The 27719-nt window shown below is 36.3% G+C and overlaps 1 protein-coding gene across 8 annotated transcripts in view; it reads right to left on the bottom strand.

Moving 5' to 3' along the window:
* The window catches only part of B3GALT1 (beta-1,3-galactosyltransferase 1), a 697560-nt gene that overhangs the window by 452829 nt on the left and 217012 nt on the right, over positions 1-27719 (bottom strand). For all 8 annotated transcript variants that reach the window (XR_006355767.1, XM_043997933.1, XM_043997934.1 and 5 more), the window contains exon 2: positions 8907-9004. The gene's annotated coding sequence lies outside the window, so the exon portion shown is untranslated. The remainder of the gene's footprint in view (positions 1-8906; positions 9005-27719) is intronic.

Consider the following 27719-nt stretch of genomic DNA (forward strand, 5'->3'; position numbering starts at 1 on the left):
TTCATATACATCCCCTACTTAATTTTTGTTGCCAATACTAGGGGGAGGAAATGGAAAAGTTTTTGGTATCTTCTTTGCCGCAGATCTTTGAGGTCACCATTTTACAATTGAAGGAACCTTAAAGGTTAACTAGAGCAACTCCCTATTTTATAGACAAGTCAACAGAGGTTCAGAAAGGGTAGCACACCTCCCCAAAGTCACACAGGTTAACAAGTAGCAGATTCAGGATTCCTCTGACTCCAAATCAAGAGTTCTTTTCACTGCACCATTTGTATTGCCTATCTACCCTCCCTCTATGACTTCTATTTTTTATAAAGCAAATTACTTTCAATTTTGTGAAATTGAAGAAAGAGAATCCATACATTTTCCTATGTTTATAAAGGGAAAATTTTTCTCTTCTTCATGTTTTAAGATTTCTAATCTGTGTCAAAAGCTTAGAAATGTCTTGTAATCTAATTACCACTTCTACCGTCTCCAGATCTTCTGTTAGATATATCTATTTCAAATCTCTTTCCCTTACATAAATATATCAATTATTCCCCATCACAATTTTATCTTTTAAGTCTGTTAGTATCAACCATTATTCAGAATAGCAAGATAGTTATCTAGGGTTTTTTTTCACCTTTCAAGAAATATAAGCCAATAGGATTTTTAAAAATCACTTTCTAGGCCAGCTCTTTGCAGAAGAAAAGATGATTTTCCCCCCACAAATAATTTCAACTATCAATTCTGTTTTAAAACTTTCTCATTTGAAACATATTATCAATTATATCAAATATTAAGTAGTAGAAGAAATGTGGTGTTCTAATTAAAATTTTGCATTTGCTAACAAATTCAGCCAAATTAAATGTTGGGTTTAAGGGGGAAACGGTCATTTAATTAAAAGTAGCAAGAATCTCATCATAGTGTACTTCAAAGAACCACAGAGTGCTTTTAATATGAAGAGTAGAAAAATAAAATGAGAGTGCTTATAGTGCAAAAAGGATAAAGAATCATACAAATCTAGCATATCATAATATTCTATATTCTTTTTATTTGTAGATATATAATGTCCCCATAAACTTCATGAGGGCAGGGGCCATGCTTTATCTAAATTTTGTATGTCCCTCACTAACTAACACAATGCTCTGTACAAAGGAGATGTGTAAGGCAACATTATTGAATAATGAATTAAATCCAATGTCTGGCATTGCTCATAGATGGAAGGGGCAGGTGTCTTTGGTGTGATTTCAGGGCTTGACAGGTAGTGTCCTTGTCCCAAAATCAATTTCCCCCTGCCATGTACACTTGAAATTTCTTTAATGAAATACCCAAACCTTTCATTTCCTACTTAGATATACTATAATTTATATTAAGTGTGTGATGATATCATTGAAATATTGGAATATTGGGAACTACAAGCTAATCCTTGCCTTGAAAGGCTTAGATGGAGGGGGAAGGACAGAATTGGATACTAAAGGGAAATGGGAGGACATGAGAAATATGTGAAGGATGAATATACATCCCTATTGATCTCTTGAGTTACATACCTATTATCTTTTTATTCCTCATTGCAAAATGTTTCTTTTAATATCTTCAAGTTGTTATAGGATCACAGATTTTGGAGTCAGAGGAGAGTTAAACAGTCAGCTAATCCAACCATACCCAAAAGGAATTTGCATTATAATACACTTACTATGTGATTATTATTTGACCTCTGCTTGAAGGCTTCCCATGAGGGAGAACCTACCTCTTCTCCAAGTAGCCCACTTCACTTTTGAACCATACTAACTATACTAAAGGTGACATCCCTCCCTTAGCATACGTTTTTCCTTTATGTGTCTCTCTCCCCATATGTTTTGTTCACTTAAAAAATCTGATATTTAACTTCCTTAAAAATAGCCTCTTCTGAGGAGCTATTCATAACATAGAAATACATTAAAAATAAATTTTAAGCCATGGATAGCTGAGAACTACAACTTAATCTACTAATTTTATAAATCCATGAGTTCTGAATGCCCTTTATTAACTTGCTGACAGAAGTGTGTGAAGGTAGTCTTTCCTGTTAAAGTTTAATTCTTAGACACTATAAAAATGTCCAATAAAGGAGATATCAAAGGACATTATCAGAGTTGACAGGCCCCCTAGCTTAACTCTACCTTGACAATGTATTTGTGTTAACTTAACTGTTCTCCTAAAACCAGAAAATCCTGTCAGATATCCCCAAAGCAGGCTTGCTACATTGATTAAATGCCAGATTTGCTGGGTGACTGAAAAAATCACATCTTAGGTTAAAGAAATCTGTAAGATGAGTAATATTGGAGTACCTCATCATTAAAGTACATAAGGCCCATGAATCTTCTGAATGCCATTATATATTTGGGATTCCATATCAAATGAAACAAAGAGGTCAAAATAAATCAGAAAAGAAGAAAGCCCTTTAGATTTGACCATTAGGTAGTTGTCCGGACTACTTACTGACAAGGCCCTCAATTCCTCATACCTTTGGACTGTCCATCTCCCATTCCTCAAATGCACTCACCCTTCACTTCTACATCTTAGGAACCCTAGTTTCTGCCAAAACTCAGCTTAAGTGACACTTTCTCCATGGATCTGTTCCTGATCCCACTAGTAACTCATCAAGGTACTCTTTCAATTTTGACTGTATCTGCAGCATCTAGCAGAATATCTGACATATAATTTATGATTAATAAATTTTTATTGATTGGTTGCATAATTGAAGAGAGCTGTGAATGACTATATCTTTTTGTGTTTCTTAAATCATACAGTCCTGTTTTGCAATCACAATACATGAGAAAAGCATGAAATATATGTTCCCAACCAGAAGACAGAGAAAGTAAAATTTACTAGCATCCAACCTCCACTAGATATTGTTAGGGTTATTTCAAAACTTCATTTGAACATATTTCTTGAACATTTTAACCTTATCTTTGTAGACAAACTAGGATGCTATCTTCCAAATTACTGTGCTCATATTTCACATTATCTAGAGCAAGTATAGAAATACCATTCATTATACATGTATTATCTGGTATTTGCAATCTATTGACCTCCAATTTATCTCCCACTCTGATTTCTCTACTGGCACTATTCTCTCCAGGTAACTTATGATATCTCAATGTCCAAATCTAATAATCTTTCCCTTTTCCTTATTTTTCTTGAGTTCTTTGTCTCGTTGGACACTGAATACAGCCCCCTTTCCTTACTGAAATCATCTCCCTTTTGGATTTCTTGGCATGATATTATTCCTTTCTTATTTCTCCAACTAGTCCTCTTTTATCTTCTTTACCTACTCTTTCTGATTGCTAACCATAAATGTTTCTCCAGGCTCAGTTTTGACCCTCTGATTTTCTTTTTTCCTTTGGAGAGTCCAAATAGAGTTGACCACCTGTAAAATTTGTAAGTAGAATTTCTCCAAAATAACTAATCCATCTCCTTCTTGAGTCTTTGCCTCTCTTGGTTGTACTTAGTTTTCACCTCCCCCACATACTGTATGACTGACCAGTGTCCTTGTATTGCTATACCAGCTCTCCATCAGATGGTTTGCAGAAAAGAGACTAATAAACTGATTGATATTAAAGTATATGTGACTTTAAAATCAATTGTCTCTCAGGGATATTTTGATTTTAATAACAGGCAAATTTTCAGGTATTAACATATCTGGCAAATGAAGAATTCTGGAAGGAGGAATGGATGTGAGGGGGTTCCCCCATAGGTATCATTTATTTCACAAAAATATAGGGCCAGTCCTGAGCTCCTCTGCTTTCATAGTCTTTATCCTCACTTTTATGTTGATGATTTTCAAAGTTATATATATATATATATGTGTGTGTGTGTGTGTGTGTGTGTGTATATACATATATATACATATACATACATACACACATATACACATACATACATACATACATACACACACACACACACACACACACACACACACACACATATATATATATATATATATTTCCACTTGGGAACTTCCCCCATCACCTCTAAATCAATTGGTTCAATAGTAAAATTTGTCATATTTTCTTACCAAATGGACTCCCTTCTCACCAACTTTCCTATTCTGTCACTGGCATCGCATATGTTATATTCTTTTTGGCTTGTCCCTCTCATTCATTCATTCATTCATTCATTCATTCATTCATTCATTCTCTCTCTCTCTCTTTGTGGGGTAATGAGGGTTAAGTGACTTGTCCAGAGTCACACAGATAGTAAGTGTCAAGTGTCTGAGGCCAGATTTAAACTCAGGTCCTCCTGAATCCAGGGTCAGTGCTTTATCCACTGCACCATCTTTTATTTGTTCTTTCTTTCTTTCTTTCTTTCTTTCTTTCTTTCTTTCTTTCTTTCTTTCTTTCTTTCTTTCTTTCTTTCTTTCTGCAGGGCCATGGGGGTTAAGTGACTTGCCCAGGGTCACACAGCTTAGTAAGAGTCAAGTGTCTGAGGCCGGATTTGAACTCAGGTACTCCTGAATCCAGGGCCGGTGCTTTATCCACTGTACCACCTAGCTGCCCTTTCTTATTTGTTTTTTTATATGCAACATATCCTGTTGATTCTACCTTCAAAATATTTATATAACTATCTTTGCATGTTGGTTCTCCCTTCTACAATCCATACTATCTTTTTGGATGGCAGGCTAATGATGAGAAATAGAGCAAAGTGGTCCAATGAATAGAGGACATCACCTTATGTGTTATAGCTGAGGGAGAAGCACCTGCTAATACAGTATCCTATTTAAATGATTGTGGGCAGCTAGGTGGCACAGTGGATAAGCATGCTGGACTTGGTGTCAGGAACACCTGAGTTCAAATCTGGCCTCAGACCCTTACTAGCTGTGTAACCCTGGGCAAGTCACTTAACCCCTTTTACCTCAGTTTCATCTTATGGAAAATGAGCTAGAGAAGGAAATAGCAAACTAATCTAGCATTTCTGCCAAGAAAATCCAAAATGGGGTTACAGAGAGCTGGACACAACTGAACAACAATGAAAATTTAGAATATTTATTCTTGCTAATTGGGTGGTAAGATCAATTGATTCTACCTGCTGAAGTAGCAGTACTACCAGCTTCCCCTCAATCATAGTGTTCTGGAACTATACCCTAATTTCCCTGACCTACTTATGACTTATGACTCTTTCTCTTCTGTTTTTTGTCTCCTATAGTGATGATTGAAGTACTAGGTACAGAGGAAACGTTCTCAAGAAACTCATTGAATTGAAAACCACTTTACCTTACTTTACTAAGATTTAGCTCAACATAAATTTGTAATTATTGTTTTGTTATTAATGTTAAATTTGGGCAGCTAGGTGGTTCACTGTATAGAGCACTGGACCTAGAATCAAGAAGACCTTGGTTCAAATGCAGCCTCAGATACTTACTAGCTGTGTGATCCTGTTCAAGTCAGTTAACCTCTGTTTGCCTCTTGAGAAGGAAATGACAAACTACTTCATTATCTTTGTCAAGAGAATCCCATGGACAGTATTGGCACAATATGGTCTGTGGGGTCATAAAGACTTCCACATGACTAAACAACAACAATGTTAACATTTAACATTAATCACTTTAAATAAATAATTTATTGAATATATTCAAAATAAAAGATGACACATGTTAATGCCAGGTTTATCCTTTTCTGTTCTTTTTAACATTAACTTCTTGTCCTTTTTTTTTCCTCCTTCCAAATGCCAATCAAATATCCATCCCCTCTTGACTTTGAACACTTTTTAGCTGTGCTTAGTATTGAACATCAAACAGCACAGCATTAACTTTTCAGAATGGTTCCTAGAAACTATGACTATCAAAAAGGAATTTAGGATTAGGTGGTAATAGTATCCACACACTTGTATGAATAATAGCATGCACTTCCTTACATAAACTTACACATACCCAAAACTGTTCCCCATAATCGATTTAGTGAAATGATATTTCTAGGGGACAAAGTTCAGACTCTTAATCACATTGCCTTTAAGTAAATATCAAAGATAATTTTGGTTTCTGGATAGGAAACCATTCTGATTATGAATTATACTGAATACAAGGATTTATTGTTGTTCAGTTGTTTCAGTTATGTCCAACTCTTTGTGACTACACTGAGTTTTTCTTGGCAAAGATACAAGAGGCGTTTGCCATTTACTTCTCCAGAAAAATGTATAAATGGGGAAACTGAGGCAAATAGAATTTACTGACCTGCCTAGAATCACACAGGCAGTATGTGTCTGAGGACACATTCAAACTTATGAAGATGAGCCTTCCTTATTCTAAGCCCAGTGTTCTATCCACTGTGTCGTCTAACTGCATGATAGTTATCAAGATCAAATATAGTGGTTCTGTATGAGACTAGAATTTCTAGGATTATTACTAAAAGACAAAGGATGGCTATCTCTCTATTAAGGTAATCCTCAACATGCTGGTGGGCATCCCCAACCCAAAGCCCTGCTATTCAAGGTGTCCTAGACAAAGGTGTCAAATGCATTGTCATTTGGCTGCCAATCTTCCCACGTGTAGCCAAACCAGCCTAGGGAAATATTTAACAAAATCAATAAAAATACAAGAAACAGAGCATAGATCGTGTTCATATGTGGTTTTCTAAGTTGAAGACATCCTCATGTATGGGTTAATGACTCCAGTTTCTATTAGTTTGACTCCAGTGCCCGAGAGTATCTGACATTGTATTAAGGGTATGCATTTAGACCAGTTTGCAGAGCTCCATAGGCTGGTAACCATTCTAGGAGATTCAATCAATGTCTAATTTAGACCCACACAGCTGGAAAGTCCTTGAAGATTGATGTGACTCAAGAGTTTTTCGTGACCTTACCAGGCCATAAGACTAATATAGTCATGCAGACTGATGATGGAGTCTCAACTGATTCAAAGTGAAGGAAGCATAAGTATAAAAAGATTTGTATAATTACTAGTAATGAAAACTCTAAAAGATTTCACAATTCTGATTGAATATCACAATGAAAAGAAACCAGGCCTTAACATGCCATTAGAATCTCATGAGCAACATCAATCTTTAAACAGCAACATGATATTGTTGAAAGAGCATCCAACTACAAGTCAGGAGACCTGGATTCTAATCTTGCCTCTGCTACTATTTTAGTCATCTTGAAGAAATAATTTTACTTCTCTGAATTTCTGTTTTCTCATCTGTAAAGGGAAGGCTAGTGCAGAGTTTTGGGCTAGATCATAGTTTGATGAACAGGTATTTTAAATTATGTTTTAAATTGTATTTCAATGTAATTGATGTTATTTACCATTCTATGTATGTGACATATATTTAAAAACATTATTCTGAGAAGTCCATAGGCTTTGCAAGATGTTCAGAAGAGTCCAGGACACAAAAATAGTTGAGAACCTCTGGATATTTGGATACTCTTTTCCCTGATTGGAGGACTGGAGGGTGGAGCATGTCACTCTTCTCATAGTTTTCCTTTATAGAGGACCAGAATTGTATTTTCAGTTCATTCCACATTCCATTTGTAGTTCTACCTGATTTCAACTCTGTGGAATAAAATAACCTTTATCTGATCCTTCCTGCTTCCTTCCTTGCCCCTTTTGTAGTGTTATCCTGTGTGTTGTCCTTCCCCCATTAGAATGTAAGTTCCTTGAGGGCAAGTACTGTCTTTTTATTATTTCTATCCCTAGCACTTTATCATGGTGCCTGGCACCATAATAGGCACTTAATAAATGTTTATTGAATTGAATTTAACTCTGCACTATAAAGAACCAAATTTACTCTGTCAAAGATCAAAATGCCCATAGGGCCTGATAAACTTCTTGAACACAGGAACTATTTTTGTTTTTCTTTGTATCCCTAGCACATAGCATACTTCTTATTAAATAACAAGAACTTAATAAATACTTGTTGGATGTGTGAATGAATGAGTGAATGAATGAATGAATGAATGAATGAATGAATGAATGACATTGCACAAATATCTAACATTTGAATTTTCAAAAGTGAACTGACTAATCTATTTTGGGACCATAAGAGAGTCTAGGAGGCAGAAGAGGGCTCTCATAGCCTCTCCAAATACTAGTAAAGGAGTCTCAAAGGCTGGAGCATTACTCTGGACTTTGGGATGAAGTCTCTGCGACATGCTAGGAGCAGAAGGGAAGTTTCTAGACATTATATGGGAATGTCTCTGGGGACTAACAGCATAAATACTACTCAGTCCTTGTTGTTGTTCAGTCATTCAGTTATGTCTGATTGTGACCCCATGGGGTTTTCTTGGCAAAGATTTTGGAATGGTTTGCAATTAATTTACTCTTCCAGTGGATGAAGGCAAACAGAGGTTAAGTGACTTGCCCAGGGTCACATAGCTGGTCACTCTCTGAGGCCAGATTTGAATCCAGGTTTTCCTAACTCTGGGACCAGCCCTCTATCGACTGAGCCATCTAAATGCCTTTGTTGTCAATCCTTAGGTGACATCAACTTTGTAAAATAAATATGAAAAGTTCAAAGTCATTTTTCTCCTAGAAAATGCATCTCTAGGATCTCAAATCTGTATATAGATATGAGTGCACACAAAGATCATGTCAACACTTTTTTTTTTTTTTTTTTGCAGGGCAATGGGGGTTAAGTGACTTGCCCAGGGTCACACAGCTAGTAAGTGTCAAGTGCCTGAGGCCGGATTTGAACTCAGGTACTCCTGAATCCAGGGCCGGTGCTTTATCCACTGCGCCACCTAGCTGCCCCCTCATGTCAACACTTTTGAGGCAAAACTCCAATGTGACATATCTGACATAATACATAAATGTTATAAAACAATCAAATTATTTAATCCAATTTGAACCACTTTTAATAATTTAGAACAATTTAACTAGATTTTCATTTCACAATTTCAAGAATTTAAAAAACATTAAGAAATAGATTAGAAGGAAAAAAGCAAGTGTTTACCTTCATATGAGAACTTCTGCTCTTGTCTCAAAGTATAGCTGCCATCTTTTCACTTAGTCCCTCTACTCTGAGGCTGATATCTAGTTCTTGAAGTTTCTCTAAAGTAAAGGGAAAAAAGTAGAGGTTCTAATGGAGACAAAGGCAAAAACAAAGCATCATCTCTTTAGAGCTTTTCTTTGAAGCAGCAATGCATGATCTTGCATTTGAAGATGACCAGATTCCTTCTTTGCCACATAACATAGTTTTCCCATGGTATTTCACACCAACCAAAGGCACAGAAGATAATCAGAATCTTTCTGGACATCTTATTTGTTGGAGTGTTCTATTTGAACTACCAATATAATTCATCATCTAGCCTTATGTACCTTTGAGACTAATGTACTCTTTTCCCATTATAAAGTCACATTAATTCCATATTGTCTTCTCCAGGGGAAATTAGAACTTTCCACAATTACTTACTTACTTCCCTAGACCACAATTTTACACTTTGGTCTCATTAGTAATGGCAAGTGTTCCTGACTGAGAAATAGAAAACTGTTAGGTTTAGACACTCCTGTCTGTGGCTTTTCTCAGACTGTTTTATTGCTTTACTGTATTGTGAGATAAAACTAACACATTCTGGTCCCTAATCTCTTGTGCCTAATTTTTTTTTCTGATCTAAAAAATCCCTACCAGAGTCCTGAGTACCCCCATCAAGTCTGTAATAATGAGGACCTGAGCCAATGAAAAACTGCACTCAGCCAGCTTGTTCTGTAAGATGGCTTTCCATCAACACAACATTATAGGCATTCTCTTCTGGAGCTAGCAAAGAAAATAAGCTGGCTTTGGCAGTCGATCATGGACTGCTCTAATGCAACGAATCCATTTTTCACAGGCTTTACTTGGCAAACATCTCAGCAGTCTGCAAGCCTAGAAAGTTTCTTTATTCCCCCCTACACACCCCCTTTCTCTTTTTGTTGGCAGGGGCAGGATAAATTTAAATGTTAGTGAAAAGACGTTGGATTTGGAGTTAGGAGGCTGGTTTGAAATTCTCCCTCAAACACTGTTAGTCCCTTGGAGCCTTGCTTTTCTTATCTGTATAATGGGGATAAAATGTTAATAGTCTACCTCATGAGGCAGCTAGGTGGCACAGTGGATATAGCACCAGCCCTGGATTCAGGAGTACCTGAGTTCAAATCCGGCCTCAGACACTTGACACTTATTAGTTGTGTGACCCTGGCCAAGTCACTTAACCCCTGTTGCCCCACAAAAAAAAAATAGTCTACCTCAGAGCTATATAAGTAACAGCATAAAAACAAGATGATTGAATTAAATGAACTCTAAAGTTTAAATCCATGATTCTATGATCTACTTGGGTACTTCAAACCTCTTTAAGAATGCTGTCAGGCCAATACAATCCAAAGAGTAGTGAGGGAGTAAATTTATCAGGTCCTTTTGCTGCACTCTGACCCTGTTGAGGTGCTAAAGCTACTTCTTTATACCTTTGGAATGCTAAAGGCCATGTATATGAAGGTGGTTGGTGCAATATAAGCTTCTTAATAATGAATAAAAATTCTATACATTTGTGATTAAGAAAAGTTAGAAATCACCTTACCTAGAACACTGTTTTAAAAACCAGGGTACTTTGTTTTCCTTCTAGATATTTTTGAGTTCACTAGTAATTTCCAGAAACCTATTACTCTAATCCAAACTCAGTTTAGCTCTTTTGGTTTGTTTTTGTTTATAAGTTTCATTTACTATTTTATTTTTGCCCAGTTACATGAAAAACAATTTTTAACATTTATTTTTAAAATGTTTAATTCCAAATTCTCTCCCTTCCTCCCGCCCTGCTGCCATTTCATTGAGAAGGCAAGCAATTAGATATATGTTATACATACATAGCTTTGCAAAGCATTTCCATATTAGTCATGTCGAGAAAGAAAATATAGACCCAAAATACCTTAAGATGAATAAAAAAAGTAAAAAAAAAAGTATGCTACAATTTGTATTCAGACACTATTAGTTCTTTCTCTGAGGATGGATAGCATTTTTTATCACAAGTCATTCAAAGTTGTCTTGGATCATTGTATTTCTGAGAATAGCTAAATCATTCACATCTGATCATCTTACAATATTGCTGGTTTTTTTGTACAAAGTAATTTCGCTTTGCATCAGGTCATATAAATCTTTCCAGGTTTTTCTGAGAGCATCCTGCTCATCATTTCTTATAGCACAGTAGTATTCCATCATAATCACATATCACATTTTGTTTTGCCCTTCCCGATTTTATGTACATCCCCATAATTTCCAATTCTTTTCCACCAGAAAAGAACTGCTATAAATATTTTTGTACCTATAGGTTCCTTTTCTTATCATTTTATATCTCTTTTTGGATACAGACATAGTAGTGGTATTACTAGGCCAAAGAGCATGCATGGTTTTTATAGCCAGTTGGACAAAGTCCCAAATTGCTCTATAGGGTGCTTTAATCAGTTCTTATTTTCTCCATATACCCTCCAATATCTGTCATTTTCCTCTACTGTCCTAATAGCCAATATAATAGGTATGGGGTAGTTACTTCAGAATTGTTTTTATTTGCTTCTATCCAATCAATAGTGAGTTAGAGCATTTTTAATGTGGCTAGCTTTGATTACTTATCTGAAAATTTTTCATATTGTTTGATCATTTATGAATTGGGGAATGACCTTTATTTTTATAAATTTGATTCAGTTCTCTACATGTTTGAGAAGTAAGGCCTTTATCAGAGAAACTTCCTTCAAACAATTTTTTTACAGTTGCTTTTCCTAACTGTATTTCTCTTCATCTTATTCCCTAATGCTTTTTTTTTTTTTTTTTTTTTGCAGGGCAATGGGGGTTAAGTGACTTGCCCAGGTTCACACAGCTAGTAAGTGTCAAGTGTTTGAGGCCGGATTTGAACTCAGGTACTCCTGAATCCAGGGCCGATGCTTTATCCACTGTGCCACCCAGCTGCTCCCCCTAATGCTTTTTAATTCTATTCTCTCTCTCCCCTCACTCTGTCCTTTCTCAAAGTGTTTTGCTTATATCTCCTGCCCTAATCTGCCCTGCCTTCTGTTGCCCTCATCCCCTTCCCTTCCTACTTTCCTGAGGGTAAGATAGATTTCTATACCCAATTGAGTGTAAATGTTATTCCCTTTTTGAGCCAATTCTCATGAGAGTAAGATTTACTCATTCGCTCTCACCTTCCCCATTTTCCCCTCCATGATATAAGCTTTTTTATACCTATTTTATGTGAGGTAATTTACCCCATTCCACCTCTCCCTTTCCCTTTATTCCAGTGCATTCATTTCTCCTCCTTAATTATAATTTTTTGGATATCATCCCTTCATATTCAACTCACACCTGTGTCCTCTGTCTATATATACTTTCAACTGCTCTAATAATATGAAAGTTCTTAGGAGTTACAAGTATCATTTTCCCATTTAGGAATGTAAATGATTTAACCATATTAAATCCCTTACAATGTTTTTTCCTGTTTAACTATTTATGTTTCTCTTGAGTCATTCTGAAAGTAAAATTTTCTATTCAGCTCTGGTCTTTTCATCAAGAATATTTGAAAGTCTTCCTTTTCACTGAATGTCCACTTTTCTCCCTAAACAATTATAGTCAGTTTTGCTGGGTAGGTAATTCTTGGTTGTAATCCCACCCTTTTGCCCTCTGAAATATTATAGTCCAAGACCTCTGATCCTTTAATGTAGAAACTGCTAAATCTTGTTTTATCCTGACTGTGGCTCCACAATACTTGAATTGTTTCTTTTTGGCTGGGAATCCCAGGGTGCAATATTTTATCCTTGACCTAGGAGTTCTGGAATTTGGTTATAGTATTCCTGGGAGTTTTCATTTTGGGGTTTCTTTCAGAAGGTGATTGATTGGTGGATTCTTTTAATTTGTATTTTTAACCTCTGGTTCTAGACTATCAAGGTAGTTTTCCTTGATAATTTCTTAAAACATGATGTCTAAGCTTTGTTATCATGGCTTTCAGGCAGTCCAATATTTTAAAAATTATTTCCCTGGATCTTTTTTCCAGGTCAGTTTTTCCAATGAGATATTTCACATTATCTTCTATTTTTTTCTTTTTTTTGGTTTTATTTTATTGTTTCTTGATTTCTCATAAATTCATTATCTTCCATATGCTCAATTCTAATTTTTAAGGAATTATTTTCTTCAGTGAGCTTTTGTAACTCTTTTACCATTTGGCCAATTATACTTTTTAAGTAATTATTTTCTTCAGTGAATTTTTGTACCTCTTTTACCATTTGGCCAAGTCTATTTTTTAGGTATAAATTTCTTCAGTACTTTTTGTGTCTCCTTTACCAAACTTTTGACTCATTTTTCATGATTTTCCTGAATCACTCTGTTTCTCTTCCCAATTTTTCTTCTACCTCTCTCACTTGATTTTCAAAATCCCTTTTGAGCTCTTCCATAGTCTGAGACCAATTCATATTTCAATGTAGAAGTGTTGACTTTATCTTCTGAGTGTGTTTTTTTATCTTTCTTGTCACCATAGTAACTTATTTTCCCAGCCTATTTCTTGACCTTTAATTCTTTGTTAAAGTAGGGCTGTGCTGCCAGGGTGGAGGGCACATTGTCCCAAGCTTCAGGAGTTTTTTTGCAGTAGTTTTCAGAGATACTTCTAGTGTCCTTTAAGTTTTCAATGTGGTATGATCTAAGGAGAAGTGTGTTTACTACTCTCCTGACCTATGCTCCGGTTTGTGAGCAAACACAAGCACTCTTTTCTCCCTGGAACTGTGAGGAGGATCCTTGCTCCACTGTGGCTGCAAGCTCTGGTATGCTACTGCACCCCCTCACCCTGAGACTGATATCTGGGACTGTGACCCAGATCTGAGTATGGGTAAAGCAACAGAGTCCTGAACCCAGTGCCAGCAAAGAGATCTCTCTAATCTCCTTATCATCAGTTGTTTGACCCCCTTACCGTCTATTGGCTAAGAGCTCCAGAAGCAGCTGTTGCTGCTGTTGAATCAGTGATTCCCAAAGCCTGGGACTGGGCTGGGCTGGGGGGCTTGTGCTGGACTGTGTTCTACTCTTACCCAGTTGTGACAGCCCTTTCTTGCCAACCTTCTAAGTTGTTTTTTACTGTAAAATTATTTTTATCCCATCATTTTGTGGGTTCTGCTGCTCCAAGAATTGTTTTATGGCATTAATGGTATTCAGAGGGAGTTTGGGGAGAGCTCAGGTGAGTCACTGCCTTTTCTCTACCATCTTGGCTCTGCCCTCAGATTTACATTAAAAGCTTCTCCATTTTTAGAAAAAAAAAATGAACACTGGAGTCTTTAAGAAAGTTTTTGTTTATAATTTATCATTTTCTTCCCCAAAATTAATGTTGATGAAGATGAATTTTCAGAGACCAATTCTTCTCTATCTTGGTCAAGGAAAAAGTAATGAGTTTTAAAGACAATCTTGAACTGAATCATAAGCAAAATATGCCACACTAATTTTGCTGAACTTCAAGATGAAACTAACTTGATTTTTTTTACAGAATTATGAAATAATTATGAATTAGTGAAATAGTTTCTACTACAACAAAGCTTATTTTCTGAAGTTAGTGAATTGGAATTCGATTAAATTCTCTAAATTAAACCACAGACAAACCTTGGAGATATCATGGGTGTGATTTCAGACTATTGTCATAGAGTGAGTATCACAATAAACTGAGTCACAAAAAATTTGTGGATTCACAGTACATAGAAAAGTTATGTTTACACTCTACTATAGTCTATCAAATGTGAAATAGTATCATGTCTAAAAAAATGTACATACCTTAACTAAAAATACTTTATTGCTAAAAATGGTAACCCTCTTTCAAGTCTTCAGCAAGTCTATCTTATATCATATTGATAACTGCTCACTTATCAGTGTGGTGGTTACTGAAGATTGTGGTGGCTTTGGCAATTTACTTAAAGACAACAATGAAGTTTGCCACATTGATTGACTCTTCCTTTCACTTGAATACTTAGAGGCCATTGTGGGGTTATTAATTGGCCTAAGTTCATATTGTTATGTCTCAGGGAATAGGAAGGTCTGAGGAGAAGGAAAAAGATTTAAAGAACACATACAACTTTTAATGATAAAGTTAACTGTTTCATGTGGGAGTGCTATGTAGCATCCCAAAACAATTCCAATAGGAACATCAAAGATTACTGATCACAGATCACCCTAACAGATATAATAATAATAATGAAAATTTTGAAATATTGCTAGAATTGCCAAAATGTGACACAGAGACATAACGTGAATACATGCTATTGGGGAAATGGTACTAATAGACCTCTCTGATGCAGATTGCCACAAATCTTAAATTTGTAAAAAACACAATATCTGTGAAGAACAGTAAAACAAGGTATGCCTGTATTTCCTTTGGTTTGAGTCCACCTTTTAACAAAGCTCAGTTATCTTAGAGTCTAATGGCAGTTTATATCTATAACTGTCCCTGTGGAAAACATGATGCTAAATGATCCTCCTTCTAGCAAGTCAACCTCAGCTGGGAAGACAGGTGCAGATGCTCCTGGTGACTCTGATGCCAGTGAGGGATTTGAAGGCTCTCCTAACAATCAGCAGTATGCATATTTGTTATAACTCCAAGCCCATGACAGCTGCAATATTTCATATGCAAACAAATTACAATCATGAATAGGGCAATATTCCAACATAGAAAGTTTTCAGGTAAATACTTTCACCTATCTTTTCATGGATAAATATATGCATGAACTACATGAACCACCATGTTTTATTTTCTTTTTTAAAAAATGGAATTGATTCTTCTTCAAGACAATGAGATCTCTCTTACAAGAAGTATACTATCACAGGTGGGATGATCACCTGTCTGCAGAGAGGATTCCTGTGGGGAATTGATCCAGATAGCCTCTAAGGTCTCCTCTTTTAATTCTAAAAGCCCATGTTTCCAAAATCCTATATCCACTTGTTCCTTAATCAACATTTTAGAGAGCCTGAAAATTTACTTCAGCCTAAAGAGACACAAATCATTTTTTCCCTCTCTTGGTTTACTAACTTTATTGTCTGAAATATTTCACTTCGGCAGGGAAAGGGAAAGCAACATAAAAGAAGAAATGAGAAGATAAATGAGATGAAACAAATAGAAAGTAAGAACTATACAATATAAATCCATTACTTATGAAAACTTTTTTTCAGATTAATTCCAAGAGGGTTTTTCTAATGATTCCTAGCTATACTTTTATGGTAGTATAGAGGGATTAAAAGATGATTATGTAAATCATTCTATGCATTGTTCTATTTTTCAGTTCTTCCTCTGGATGCAGATAGTATTTACTTATACATATAACTATATGCATATATATAAATATACATGTGTTTATATTATACTGTTATGATATTATATAAATATACACATGAATATATGTAGAGATATATGTTCATATGTATTATGTATGTATATACACACACACAAACACATATACTTGTGTCTAATTGTAGCCATCTCTAGAGGATAAAATAAAATGTACACAATATTACATATTTTAAAACAATAGCAAGATATACATAATGAAATATATTTATAAAAATTAAAAGGATGATTTTGAAGGGAACATACTAGGAACTATGCTTAACTAAAAGCCTGGTTATGGATTAAGAATGTTCCATTTAAGGTAGCATAATAGTGGACAATAATCATTACTTCAAACCAGTCCCCTTAATGGCACTTCCTGTCTCTGACCTAATACCCTTGGTTTGGAACTAGTTCCATTAATAGGGAAACATGTAGGAGTTTAAACAGGGTGCTGAGTACTAAAAGAAGAATCTAGACAGTTATCAGAAACACAGGGCCCTCTTAATGTATTCACTGATATCATAATCAGGCTTCAGTTGGCACTATATTGGTGATATGTTTACTGTTGTTTGTATGTATGGTTGTCCATTTGGGAAAATGGAATGACCAACAAATGTACATTTTTTTCTACCTATGTTCTCCCCTCCAAATTTCACATTTTATATTTTTTTTCAATCTCAGAGATGTTCCCCAAAAAATCCCCATAGGAGTAGTGCTGATATATATATGTGTGTTTGTGTGTGTGTGTGTGTATATATATATATATATATATATATATATATATATATATATATATATATATATATATATATATATATATATATATTTGCTTTCTACCTTTTCTTCTTATCCACTAGACACAATCCATTTTGCTGTTCCTAATCCTATGGACAGTCTTTGATAGCATTGTGCTTAAATATGTCACATCATAAGACAGATTATTAGGGAAAGTATGGTGTCTAATATCTTTGAAAAAGGGATCAGAAGAACATATGTATAAAAACAACAAACATAATTAAGACCCTTCTGTCTTCAGTCAGTCAAAAACACCTACTATGCTCCAGACACTGTGCTAGGTAAGTGCTATCCAGTCTCCACTAACATCCTACTCTGGTGCCCCATAGTGGCAAATACAAGACCTTGAATTCTCAAAGGTTACACAATTCAAGTTAAAGCTCTGGTAGATTCTAGGAAATCTGTAATTATGTGCAATTTTTAGGCTATCTTTTGAACTTTGAAGTGGTTGAGATCTGAATTGGTAGAGGGTACACCCATTTGACAAAGTTATAGGTATCTATTGTATAAAGAGTGCGGTCTTTACACTGGAGGACAAAGCTTGGCTCAGCTGTAGTCCCTATCCTTATGGAACTTACAGTTTCATAAGTGGGAATATCAATATGGATTCTGAAACTATGCAATATTATATATATATATATTATATGCATTATATAGTCGATATTTCAATGATTCATTTAAGTTACTTCATTAATTAATGAAGGTAGTAACTAACACACACACTTTTTAAAAATCACATCCGATTCTTGTCCATGTCCTCTCCAAAATTCTTCCTAGAGGCTCTAATCAATGTATTAGACATACGCTTGTGGTGACATTATGGTTCCCATAGTATTTTGTGGGTACTAGTTTATCAATAAGCATGATCCCTCTCTGTTCCTATATGACAAGCTTACCTCCTTTTCCATTGATTTAACTTTTCAGGTTTATTCTCATGCACAAGTAGGGTTAAGAATAGAGCTTGTACCTGTAACTTCATTAATATATGGTACCCCTAGATAAGGAGATTGGTACTTTCTCTGAAACTTAACACAATGCCTTGAACATAGTAAGACCTTACATGACTGTTGATTTCTTGTTAACTTATAGTCTTAGGGAGTTGCCTAGAGCATTTAGAGGATAAGCGACCTACCCCAAATATGTCAAAGGTAGTGCTTAAAGCATGTTATTATTGGTTCCAAGATTAGCTTTCTATCCATTATATAATGTTGAACACAAGTAATTGTTGCTCAAACAGTGCAGGATGCCTATGATGCATTTTATTCTTCCTTGAGTCATCTAAATTTTTCACTTCTTAGAGACTGGGGTGTTACATAATTCACACCCCAGTAGCATATAGTATATAAAATATTAGGATTACAATAATGTATGTCAAAAAGAAACTTTATATTGCTGAAAATTCTTTACAATTTTTCAAATTCATTTCAGTTTGTTATATATGTGCTACCCATCCAATTATATTGCGAAGTTGGGGTAATATGAATTTTTCATCTATTTACACTTTTTTTTCCTGTGTGGATTATAAGGCTGATTCCTTTTAAGTATCTGTGGATCTCAATAAGGAGGCCCAGTAGGATTATGGGACTTAATGTTGTCAGCACAATGCTATCTACAAATAGGAGCATCTGGCAGATGTCTTCTCCAGTTAAATACATCAGAGAGTTACAAGACAAAGTGCCATTTGAAGTGAGTGGACAGACTGTTACCAATTGAAGGAATCATGGAATATTTCTTAGAGGAATTAACATCTGACATGGGTTTTGAAGGATGCATAGGAATTCACAGAATTTGAGAGTTGGAAGGGCCTTGCCCAGCCAGTACAACCCCTATATGAAATGAACTCCTCTAATACATTTAATAAGCAGCTGTCAAGGCAGCCCCTTCTGTTTTTGGATGGCTTTCAACAGGTGGGGAAAGAAAGCATTTCAGAATAAAAAAAAATCTGAGGAAATGCAAAGACAATCGAGTGTAATGCAGGTTCAGGGAATAAGGTGTTGTGAAGTTTGAATGTAGTGTGAAAGCCCTCAGTGATGTGTGTAAGTGAGGTTGTCACGCCAACCCTAACCCTAACTCTAACTCTGATTAGCTCTCCTCACAGCCAACTTGAGAACAACAGAAGGGGCAGATTTCTATCTGAAGGGTACTTCTCTGGAAAGATAACAGCATGTCCCAACACCTTGCTGAGAGGATGCATGGAACTTCCACGATGGCACTTAAGTCTTCCTTAGTCTAAAATTTTGTCACAAGCTGAAGGGTAGTTTGTGATGGTAAAACACAAGATAAGTTCACATGGTAAAACGGCAATTGCATCATCATTCCCTTTCCAGTCTGGCAGATTTCAAATCAGACCACACAAAAAGGGCCACTGTTTGCTCTGTAAGAATCTGGTCTGTAATAATATTGATAACGATAGCTGCCATCTATATAGAGATGTAAGTTTTGCAGAGTGCTTGACATGTTATCTCATTTAACTATCACAATAACCCTGTGACGTAGATTCTATGATTATCCCTATTTTATAGATAAGAAAACTGAGAGGTTAAGTAATAGGGTCAACATAGTAAGTATTTGAAGAAGAATTGCACTTCTTTCTGATTCCAACCCCAGGGTTCTATTATTTATACCACATTCAAAGTTATGGGACAAACTTCCCCTCTCATAATTTTGTAGCAAGTTTATACATACAGAAAGCAACAATTTGGTGAAGTATACCTAGGCTTGATGGATGGGTTAAATCTCAAGCATGTGTATCTACTTGGAAGATTCAAAGCATTATTTTTTGTGTGGGGCAATGGTTAAGTGGCTTGCCCAGGGTCATCAATAATAACTAGTAATAATAGCTCACATCAATGTTGTACTTACTATGTGCCTGGAACTGTGCTAAGCACTTAAAAATATTATCTCATTTTGATCCTCACAATAACCCTGGTAGGTAGGTGTTATTATTGACCCCATTTTACAGATGAGGAAACAGGCAAAAAAACCCAGTTTGCTATTGAATTGCCCAATAATTTAATATTATCTTTGATGAAATTCTATACTGTTTTTTTAGCTAAACTGGCTTGATAAGACTCATTATCAATCCCACCCTAGGTTCCTCAGTTTGCTAATGCTCTTTCAGGGTGAAGGAACCATGTCTTGTTGTTTGTCCTTCATTTTCTTTTCTTTTCTTTTCTTTTCTTTTCTTTTCTTTTCTTTTCTTTTCTTTTCTTTTCTTTTCTTTTCTTTTCTTTTCTTTTCTTTTCTTTTCTTTTCTTTTCTTTTCTTTTCTTTTCTTTTCTTTTCTTTCTTTCCTTTTTTTTTTGCAGGACAATGAGGGTTAAGTGACTTGCCCAGGGTCACACAGCTAGTAAGTATCAAGTGTCTGAGGCCAGATTGAACTCAGGTCCTCCTGAATCCAGGGCCAGTGCTTTATCCACTATGCCACCTAGATGCCCCATTTGTCCTTCATTTTCAAAGAGAACTAATGTCATCACAATATTGTAGTAAAGTAGTGGTTTATGAGTGTTATCTTGACTGGCATGTAAATTGGATTTAAGTGAGGCAGAATTGTGGAATGTCAGCTATTTCACTCTTCCACAGCCATCAAAGTCCAGTGACACGACAAAAGTCATGATGACTGTCAATGGCCCAGGATGCAATGGGTGACCATGGAGTCTTTAATGTCTGACCAAGATCTAAGCACTCCACAGTGCCTGCTTTAGCTGCTTTCATGGCTGATGGAACAAATTTTTCTTATCCATACATTTTAATGGGGGAAATACTCACACAGATGGGGTAGACATTATCCTCAATGTGGTTTAGCTCATCTGCTGTGAATCCCACAGCTTCTTAGAGCCACAGGTGACAGTTGGGTGAGAGGTTGACACCAAAGGTGGATGAGCAGCCCTGCAAAGGGCAAGCCCTCATACTAGAGGTGTTAGTTTTCCCTTATCATCCTATGAACCTCATGTCTTATACAGGGTGGGCCGAAAGTCACAAAGGGGATTCAATATGTAAGAACTACTTTATTGGGGGCAACTAGGTGGCACAGTAGATAAAGTACTGGACCTGGACTCAGGAGGACCTGAGTTCAAATCCAGCCTCAGACACTTGACACTTACTAGCTGTGTGACCCTGGGCAAGCCACTTAAGCCTCATTGCCCCACAAAAACAAAAACAAAAACAAAAACAAAAACAAAAAGAACTCCTTTATTTTTTGTTTTTAATTTATAAGACCATAGCATCATATACAACATATATAATATGCATATATATAAAGGAAATAAAGAAAAATAATTTTAAAAGTTATTAAAACATCAGATCCCTTTGTGACTTTCGGCCCTTTCTTTTATCTTTATGTATCTCTAATACCTCATGGAGACATGAAAAATGTTTATTGGTACTGATGGTTATTTACTGGAATTGACTGACCAATCTCACCTGGATGATTCTTTCTGAGCAGAGAATCTATGAAAATACTGCTACTAAAGATTGAAGCCTAAATACAAAATACTTATACCTAATCATTTCTAAACTCCACAATTAATGCAGAACTAAGGGAGATCAATCAACACATTGAAGTGGCACCCATAAGTGATATTCATTTGTTCCAGAAAACCTTTGTGTTATTGCCCTGTAGATAGGTATTTTAACAAACAACACCTCAAAACATTTAAAAATTAGGTGCTAGCTAGGTGGTGCAGTGGATAAAGCACTGGCCCTGGATTCAGGAGGACCTGAGTTCAAATCTGATCTCAGACCCTTGACACTTACTAGCTGTGTGACCCTGGGCAAGTCACTTAACCCTCATTGCCCAGCCAAAAAAAAAAAAACAGTTGCTAAAGGGGCAGCTAGATGGCACAGTGGATAAAGCAATGGCCCTGGATACAGGAGGACCTGAGTTCTGAGTTCAAGTTCGGCCTCAAACACTTGTCACTTACTAGCTGTGTGACCCTTGACAAGTCAATTAACCCTCATTGCTCCACACAAAAAAGTTGCTAAGACCACTTGATTCTTTCCCTATCCCATCTTTCTCATTCTCACCACTGCCACTGCCTTAATTTGAGGACATCCCCTCTCACTGGAATGCCTCCACTACCTTCCTACCTGCTTGCTCAGTGTCTAGGGCAACTTTCCCTTCTTCAGCCCATCCTTCACATAACTCTTAAAGTAATCTCAAGGCATAGATCTGACTTTTATTTTCTTTAACAAAAACTTTTAGTGGCTCCCTGTTGCCTTTAGGATAAAATATAAACACCTTAACCTGTCATTGAAGACCCTCCACTGTCTAGCTCCAAGGTAGTTTCTTTGTCCTATTTCAGAGTACACTTCATGCATCATCTTCCATTTTTGTCACTCCATTAACCAATTCCAAACTCAACTTGTCATTTCTTGCCTTCAAGTATTAAGGTACTCTATACCCCATGGCTAGAATATACTCCTTGCACATCTTAGCTTTTACAAATCCTTCTCTTCCTTCAAGGTTCAGTTTCAGTGACTACTTTCATGTGGCATTCCCAGGTGTCTTATCTTCAAGGTTTCCTCAAGCATTCTGTTTCGATCTCTCCTTTGTTTCATGATCATTCCTTTCATTTTATTATTTATATATATGTATATGTTTCTAGATGTATAGCTATATATGCACGTGTGTATACATACACATACAAAAATATTTACATACATACATGAATATGTCCATCTTTTTCTATCTCATCCTTGTCATGCACAGTAAGCTCCTTGAGGTCAGGGACTTTGTCATGCTTTATGTTTGATTTCCCAGTGCCTAGAAGAGTCTTAGTAGATGTAGTAGGCAGTTAATAGAAGCTTGTTGAAAACTCCTTTGTGCAGCTGGTGATAATGTGGTGATACAGAAACCAAACCAAACCAAATCCCACTGCCATCTTCTTTCATTTCTATTCCATTGTAAGATTTATAAAACCTTTTTCAGGAGTGAGGTAGAGAAATTATTATTGTCCCCATTTTATAGGAGAAAACACTTGGGCCCCAAGGACTATTTCATTTTATTCTTTGTCTTGGTAGTGACTTGTCCATAACATGTTCTTGATAAATTTTCAATTACAGATGAAGCCCTGAAAGATTATAACTTGCCCAGGGTTATTTCAGTTAAGTACCAAAGGTGGGATTTAAACTCTAGTTTTCTGATTCCAAAACCAGGACTCAGAATTAGAAGGCATGTTCTCTGACTTCAGAAGTGACTCTAGAGGCATCAGTGTAAGGCAAGAAATAAGCACAGGTTGAACGGGAAAAATGTAGGAGTCAGTAGCTTGTAGACGCTTGACATGAGTGGGGGAACTTGTTTCTCGTTGGCCAGATTTTCTTTGTTTGGTCCATTGGTTCTGCTTTTAAGGTTACTCTGTGATTCACTATTATGATACTGAGAGTTTCTAGATAGATTCTCAGGGCTTTTTTTGCACCAGCTACTTGTTATAGACTATATTCTGAGAAGCTTTGGTAGGTGAGTGGTAGTGGCTATATTCATCTGGCATTAAAAGAAATCACTTTCCAGTAGAAAATGTGTGTATGTGCACATGTGAGGGTACACAAATGCACAGAAATAAGTCAAAGTACTGAATGAAATTCTTGGAAAAATACTTGGAATATATGTGGCAATGGGGATGCAGAAAATATGCTCTGAATAAGAACAAAACATAACCACAAAATAAATCTAACCAAGTAATTGTGAATCATGGTACTACAGTTTCTACCATCTCTAGTCTTCAATGTCCCAAGAAGAGATAGTTCTTTCCAATAGGAAAATGATAAATTGGGAGTCAGAGGACCTGAGTAAAATTCTGCTAATACCTAAGTAATTTTCAGAAGTCCACTTAGCCCTTCTGAGATGCAGTTTTCTTATGTGATACAAATATTTATTAAGAGTTTACTATGTGTCAGGTACTGGGCTAAGTACTAGGGATAGAAAGAAAGGCAAAAAAACAGTCCATGGTCTCAGGGGTCTTGCTTTCTAATAGGGGAGAAAACATGTAAATAATTTGATTTATCCAAAATACATACAGATGGGAGGTAGTCTCAGAAAGAAAGGCATTTGTACTTTGGTGGGGACAGGAAGATGCTTCCTATAGAAGATAGGATATGAGCTGAAGGAAACCAGAGAAGCTAAGAGATAGAGTGAGGAGGGAGAACATTCCAGGTATGAAGAGAAAGAGATTTTTGTGTATGAGAAACACCAAGCAGTCCGGTATAGCTATATTTTAGTGTGTATGAAATGGTGTAAAATATAGAAGGATTGGAAAGATAGGAAGAAACCAGATTTTTAAAGGCTTTGATTGCCAAAGGAACTTATATCTAACCTTGGAAGTAATAGGGAGCCACTGGAGTTAATGAGTGGGGGGAGGAGTGACATAGTCAGATTTGTGCTTGAGGAAAATAGCCTTTATAGCTCAGGAGAGGATGAATTGGAGTGAGGAGAGACTTGAGGAAGACATTCAAGTTCCAAAACTATAAATCTTTGCCATTCTCTTGTTAGACACTATATATCAGTTAAGAAACATCCCTAAATGACTATTTTTTTTTTCAAAAGAGAACATGATTTGGAATTAGGCCACGAGTTTGAATCATTGCTTACGAACTTGCTATTTATGTATTCCGGAGTAAATTACTTAATCTCTCTGGGTCTCAGTATCCTCATCTTTCAAATGAAATACTAGATGATCTCTTCAGGCCCTTCTGGCCCTAGGTTCATAATCCTTAACTTGAGTAGGCATCAGTCCCATCAGGAGTTAGGACCGTGGTGGTGAAAGCGAGGGATTAGATATAGGGTTTGGTTAGATTGGCTAGAATTCCTACTAAATAACATGGTCCAAGCAAGGTACTGCTTCTGGGAGGGCTAGACTGAGATTAAATCCTATATTTGAGGTCCTCATTTGACAAAATGGCAGGTCAGGAAAAGAATCAGTGGAGGTTAATACAGGAGGCACTCAGCCTTGGTTCCTGTAAGGAAATTTTGAAGACATTAAAACTAAAACTAAAACTAAAACAATTTTCAACAGCAGATCTTGGAATTAAGATAAGTTTTGACAGCTTGAGTTCTCATAAGAAAGACAGCACAAGTAGGTGAAATTCATTAGTAATAGTATCTAATCTGGGCGTTAAAGAGTTAGCCCTGGAAATAAAAGGTCTGGATTTGTTGAGGGTGATCTGTTTTCCTCAGCCCTGCAATCCTCATCTTCTTTGATTCAGTAATGCGTCTGGACAGAAATAGAAATCCAGGGATCAGGGATTCTTACAAGATTTAAGCCTCCCATTCCTTGACAGTTAATGTCCCAGAAAAATAAATTTACCTAATGGAATTCTGGTGTGCTGAATTACTTACCCTCACACTCAAAAGCATCTTTCTGTCACTTTGACTTTCCGTATGATTAAGTTCTATACAAACAAAAAGGAGTAAAATAATTAGTGTCCTTATTGTAGAGAGATCTTTAATGGAATTTTAAAAGCTCTGTTCTGTACCTCTTATTATTATTTTTGCCCATTCAGCTCTTCACATCTTAACTCTGAGAACAGTAACGGTAAGGCCTGGAAGTTGGCTCATTTTACTAGCATAGGATAGCAGTGATAGATGACTTGGTGCTCAACCCATTTTATTTATTTATTTTTTTTCGGGTCACTGAGGGTTAAGTGACTTGCCCAGGGTCACACAGCTAGTGTCAAGTGTCTGAGACCGGATTTGAACTCAGGTCCTTCTGAATCCAGGGCCGGAACTTTATCCACTGTGCCACCTAGCTGCCCCACTCAACCCATTTTAAAGCAATGACTTAAGAGGAAATATTCTTACTAAATTGTGTGGCTTAAGTAGATGGAGTTATTTGTTACTCGATTACTTCCCCAAAGCTAGCTTCATTGGTGAAAGTACCAGTGATTAAGTAGGTTCTTTGTTATTGAAGAAAACAAAATTTGTATCTCAGAACAATTGTTACTTTTCTTTTCTTTTTTCTGTGAGGCAACTGGGGTTAAGTGACTTACCCAGGGTCACACAGCCAGTAAGTGTTAAGTGTCTGAGGCCGTATTTGAACTCGGGTCCTCCTGACTCCTGGGCTGGTGCTCTATCCACTGTGCCATCTAGCTGCCCCTCAATTGTTACTTTTAAAAAGTGCTTTCTGAAAATAGCTTTTAAAAAGTTGAATTTCTTAGTTAAACTTCTCACTTGGGAATGTAGCATAATGGCTCCCTGGTGGTAGAGGGAGGAATCCCAAATATACAACCATCTCTATATGTGTAAACAAGATTATATGGATCCCATGTCTGTACCCATCATGGTTGCAGAGGCAGCCTACCAGGGTTTTGTAGAATGGGCAAATGGAAAAGGAAATAATCCCAAAGTCTCTTGACATTAGGAAATGCTATTCAGCTCTCAATAGGCACCACAACTGTGGATGTTTCCACTATCCATAGATCATAGTTTAAAGCACTTAAACCAAGAAAGTGAAATCACAGAGAAAGACTGACTAGTATAACTTCTCTGACACGAATAGTCTGACTTCAATGTAATAATGCTTGAAAAGTGCTTTTATCACAATAATCCTCTGAGACAAGTTAAGGGACCTGACCAACCTTATGCCATCTAGTAAACATTAGAGCCAGGCTTTATCCAGTTTGGAGTGTGGGTCCGGTGTTCTTTTTACTACATTATGCTAATTTAAAAATGCTCTTGTTTGTTTAGAAAGAACTATTTAAACCAGAATATAGTGAAATATAGCTTAGCTTTTTATTACCCATTCTAATGGTAGTAAGCATGATGCAGATAAATGATAACCATATAACAAGTAAGTGACTTGCCTGATTTTAGCCAATTACTTTTGCTTCCACCCTCATATCTTTGACTAGAACTGCTAATAAGTGGTAAATCATATGGATGGGGTTTCTGCTCCTTTCTATTCCCATAAAATAGGAAAAATGGGGCAGAGATATGTGCAAAAAGAATACAGCAGGAAGGAAAAGGGAAGAGTCAGAATCTGAATAATCAACCTTTACAATTATTTGATGTTGTATTTATAATATATTCCTCTATACCTGTTTTGGGGGAAGTTTTATTATGTTCCTCATTTAGAAGAATACAATGTTAGAAAGGAAACATGGTGCTGGAAGGGAACTTAGAGATCATCTTTTTTAGGGACGAGGAACATGAGATCCAACAATATTAAATGTCTTATTAAAGTTACCACCTGATTAAAGGTTCTTCATCATAGAGAATCCCTCACGTTCTAGTCTTCCCTCCATTTCTCCATTTAGTTCAATTCAATAATTGTTACTATCATAAAAACATTTATTAAGCATGCTGGGAATACAAAAAGAGACAAAAACACAGTCCCTGTTCTCTGGGAGCTTACAGTCTAATGGGGGAGACAACGTGCAAACAAATACATACTGTCAAGCTACATAGAAGAGAAATAGGAAGTAATGAACAGAGGGAAGGCACTAGAAATAAAGGGGATTTGGGCAAAGGCTTCCTAAGTGCCTCCTATGTACAAGGCACTGTGCCTTTTCTGTTTTCCCTTAACCTTTTCTTTCTACCATTCCTCACTCATTAATCAAAGCTCGTATTGATATTCAAATAAGGGCAATTGGGGGTATTGGCCAAACTTTATGAATAGGTAGAAAAGAAGTCAAAGTCAGAGTTAGTCTTTCCCCAGCCTCAAAATATAGTTTTCAAATGGAGT

This window comes from Dromiciops gliroides, chromosome 3 (genome assembly GCF_019393635.1).
Source record: "Dromiciops gliroides isolate mDroGli1 chromosome 3, mDroGli1.pri, whole genome shotgun sequence".
NCBI lineage: Eukaryota > Metazoa > Chordata > Mammalia > Microbiotheria > Microbiotheriidae > Dromiciops > Dromiciops gliroides.